The sequence below is a fragment of the Cupressus sempervirens genome, chromosome 7, assembly GCF_028749045.1.
Source record: "Cupressus sempervirens isolate cs-2001-9-10 chromosome 7, ASM2874904v1, whole genome shotgun sequence".
Taxonomy (NCBI): Eukaryota; Viridiplantae; Streptophyta; class Pinopsida; order Cupressales; family Cupressaceae; genus Cupressus; species Cupressus sempervirens.
This window is the reverse complement of record NC_143124.1, coordinates 688,718,798-688,723,519: the sequence shown is the minus strand read 5'-3', so window position 1 is coordinate 688,723,519 and position 4,722 is coordinate 688,718,798.

Sequence of the window (4,722 nt, the reverse complement as noted above, 5' to 3'; positions counted from 1 at the left end):
CGACTTTATGAACGGACTTAAAGGGTCGACTTGGCGGGGTGACTTGATGAACGGACTTAAAGAGTCGACTTGGTGGGAGTACTTGGTGGGCCGACTTGATGAACGGACTTATAGAGTCGACTTGGTGAGAGTAGTTGTTCTGGTGACTTGATGAACGGACTTAAAGAGTCGGCTTGGCGGGGTGACTTGATGAAAGGACTTAAATAGTCGACTTGGTCGAGTGACTCGATGAACAAACTTAGAGGGTCAACTTTGCGGGGTGACTTGATGAACGGACCTAAAGAGTTGACTTGGTGAGAGTACTCGGTGGGGTGACCTGATGAACAGACTTAGAGAGTCAACTTGGTGAGAGTCCTTGGTGGGCCGACCTGGTTGGGTGACTTCGTGAACTGACTTAAAGAGTCGACTTGGTGGGGTGACTTGATGAACGGACTTCAAGGGTCGACTTGGCGAGGTGACTTGATGAACGGTCCTAAAGAGTTGACTTGGTGAGAGTACTTGGTGTGGTGACTTGATGAAAAGACTTAAAGAGTCGAATTGGTGAGAGTACTTGGTGGGGTGACTTGATGAACGCACTTGAAGGGTCGACTTGGTGGGGTGACTTTATGAACGGACCTAAAGAGTTGACCTGGTGAGAGTATTTGGTGGGGTGACTTGATGAACATAGTAAAAGAGTCGACTTGGTGAGAGTAGTTGGTCGGGTGACTTGATGAACGCACTTGAAGAATCGACTTGGTTAGAGTACTTGGTGGGGTGAGTTGATGAATGGACTTAAAGATTCGACTTGGTGGGTCAACCTGGCGGGGTGACTTGATGAACGGACTTAGAGAGTCGACTTGGTGAGAGTACTTGGTGGGCCAACCTGGTCGGGTGACTTGATGAACAAACTTAAAGAGTCAACTTGGTGAGAGTACTCGGTGGGCTGACCTGGTCATGTGACTTGATGAACAGACTTAAAGAGTCGACTTGGTGGGCCGACTTGGCCGGGTGACTTGATGAACGGACTTAAAGAGTCGACTTGGTGGGCCGACTTGGCCGGGTGACTTGATGAACGAACTTAAAGAGTCGACTTGGTGGGTCAAAGTAGCGGGGTGACTTGGTGAGAGTACTTGCTGGGCTGACCTGGCAGGGTGACTTGATGAACGAACTTAGAGAGTCGACTTTGTTAGAGTACTTGGTGGGTCGAACTGGCAGGGTGACTTGATGAACGAACTTAAAGAGTCAACCTGGTGAGAGAACTTGGTGGGCCAAGCTGGCGGGGTGAATTGATGAACGAACCTAAAGAGTCGACTTTGTGAGAGTACTTGGTGGGCCGACCTGGTGGGGTGAGTTGATGATCGAACTTAAAGGGTCGACTTGGTGAGAGTACTTGGTGGGCCGACCTGGCAGGGCGAGTTGATGAACGAACTTAAAGAGTCGACTTGGTGAGAGTACTCGGTGGGGTGCCCTGATGAACAAACCTAAAGAGTCGACCTGGTGAGAGTACTTGGTGGGCCGACCTGGCGGGGTGACTTGGTGAGCAAACTTAAAGAGTCGACTTGGTGAGAGTAGTTGGTGGGCTGACCTGGCGGGGTGACTTGATGAACGAACTTAAAGAGTCGACCTGGTGGGCCGACTTGGCAGAGTGACTTCATGAACGAACTTAAAGAGTCCACTTGGTGGGCCGACCTGGCGGGGTGACTTGATGAACGAATTTAAAGAGTCGACTTGGTGAGAGTAATTTGTGGGTTGACCTGGCGGGGTGACTTGATGAATGAACTTAAAGAGTCGACTTGGTGGGGTGAATTGATGAACGCACTTGAAGGGTCAACTTGGTGGGGTGACTCTATAAATGGACCTAAAGAGTTGACTTGGTGAGAGTACTTGGTGGGGTGACTCGATGAAAGGACTTAAAGAGTCGACTTGGTGAGAGTACTTGGTGGCTCGACTTTATGAGCAGACTTAAAGAGTCCACTTGGTGAGAGTGGGCCTAACGGGGCGATGTGGTGAGTGGGCCTAACGGGGCGAGTTGGTGGGGCGACTTGGCAAGTGGTATTAGAGAGCTGACATGGTGAGGCGACTCGACGAGTTGGTTCGTTGAGATGACATGGTGAGCTAACTTGGCCAGTCGACCCGACGAGTGAACTTAAAGAGTGGACTTGGCAACGTACTCGAGTCGACTTGGTGAGGCGACCCGGCGAGCGGGCTCAAAGAGTCAACTTGGTGAGGCGACTCATTAAGTCAACATGGTGAGGCGACTCATGGTGAGGAGCTATCCTTGAGGCGACTTGGTGGGCCTACTTGATTAGTCGACTTGGTGAGCCGACCTGACGAGCTGACACGATGAGCGGGCTTAAAGAGGCGACGACTTGGTGGGGTAACTCGGCAAGCCAACTTATCGAGGCGAGATGGTGAGTCGACTTGGTGAGCTGACTTGGTGAGCGCACTTAAAGAGTCAACTTCGTGAGGTGACTCGGCGAGTTAGCCCGCTGATGCGACTTGGGCGGGTCAACCTGGCGAACGAACTTAAAGAGGCAACTTGGGCGGGCTGACCTGGCGAGCGAACTTAAAGAGTTGACTTGGCAACGTACTTGAACAATCAAATTGGTGAGCTGACATGGTGAGTGGGCTTTGCTGATGCGACTTGGGCGGGCCGACCTGGCGAACGAACTTAAAGAGGGGACTTGGGCGGGCTGACCTGGTGAGTGAACTTAAAGAGTTGACTTGGTGAGCTGACATGGTCAGTGGGCTTAGAGAAGCAACTCGGCGGGGCGACTTGGCGAGCACACCTACTGGGGCAAGGTGGTAAAATGACTAGGTGATTCGACTTGGTGAGCTGACTTAGGGAGCTGACTTGGTGAGCGAACTTAAGGGGTCGACTTGGTGAGGCAACCTGAATAGTCGACTCGGTGAGGTGACTTGGGGAGCCAACATGGTGAGCGGTCTTAAAGAAGAGGCGACCTGGTGGGGCAACCTGGTGAGGCGAGATGGTAAGTCATCTTGGTGAGCCGGCTTGACGAGCTGTGAGTGGACTTAAAGAGTCAATTCTTGATTTGGCAAAGACCACATGGTTAGATGACTTGGTGAGCCGACCTGGCTAGCAAAATTGGCAAGCAAACTTATAGAATCGACTTGCTGTCCCCAGCCAGGATCGCACACCTAGGTCGACCCAACTTGGGTCACCCGACTAGGTCAACCCATCTCCGTCGCCCTAGCCTCGGGCGACCCGACTGGGTCGCCAGAGTGGGTCGACGAGGGGAAAAAAAAAAAAAACACAAAAAATATGAGAGGCCCTGTACAGCGAAAAGCGCTAAATTTGATCATGATAGGCCTCGTAAGGCAAAAAAGAATGAAATTTTGGGAGTTCAAAAAAAAATGTTACCCAATTTTGGATCACACACAGGGCTCGGGTCACGTAGCATCGAGGTGCCCTGGGTGACATGATTCGACCGAAAAGTCGACGGTGGCATGAGTCGTGCAAAAACATTGGAGGCCATTAAGGCTCGAGGCGCTTCGAGTCGAGGTTGCCGAGGCGGGTCGGGTTGAAAACTTTGGGCGTTAACCAAAAAGAAAAAGGTAACCACTTTTGGATCATGTACACGGCTCGGGGCACTTAGAATCAAGTCGAGCACGGTGACATGAGTCGTGCGAAAAATTTGGAGACGACTCGAGTCGGGGCATCCGACTCTATTCGAGTTCAAAACTTTGGGACTTGACAAAAAAAAGAAAAAAGAAAAAGTTACCCAGTTTTGGATCACGTAAGTGACTCGGGCCACTCAGAATCAAGGCGAGTGCGATTACATGAGTCGGGCGAAAAAAAAAAAATGGAGGCGGTTAAGGCTCGAGGCAATTCGAGTCGGGGTAGCTGAGTCGATTCGAAAACTTTGGCCGTTAGCAAGAAAAAGAGTTAATCTCTTTTGGATCACGTACATGACTTGGGGCACATAGAATCAAGTCAAGCACGGTGACATGAGTGGTTCGAAAAAATTGCAGGCGATTAAGGCTCGAGGCTATTTGAGTTGGGGTTGCTGACATGATTCGGGTTGAAATCTTTGGGTGTTAACCAAAGAAGGAAGAAGTTAACCGCTTTTGGATCATGTACATGACTCGAGGCACCAAGTCGAGCACGGTGACATGAGTCCTGCGAAAAAACTGGAGGCGGTTAAGGCTCGAGGCGATACGAGTCAGGGTCGCCGACACAATTTGGGTTGAAAACTTTGGGCGTTAATCGAAAAAAAGAGTTGACCGCCTTTGGATCACGCACATGACTCGGCGCACTTAGAATCATGTCGAGCACGGTGACATGAGTCGTGCAAAAAAATTGGAGGCGATTAAGGCTCGACGCGATTCGAGTCGGGGTTCGAGTAATTGGGGCGATTCGTGTCGGGGTTGCCGACACGGTTCGAGTTGAAAACTTTGGGCATTAACCCCCCCAAAAAAAAAGGTTGACCTCTTTTGGACCACGTACATGACTCGAGGCACTTAGAATCAAGTCGAGCACGGTGACATGGGTTGTGCGAAAAATTCGGAGGCGATTCGAGTCGGGGTAGCCAACTCGATTTGAGTTCAAAACTTTGGGCGTTAACCAAAAAAATAAGTTGACCGGTTTTGGATCACGTACATGAGTCGTCTGCCCTCGCAAAAATTACAAAACCCGGGGACCCGCCTGGAATTTGCAGTCGGAAGATTTTTCTGCCCTCACAAAAATTTACAAACCCCACCCGGTCGAAATTTGGACTTGGA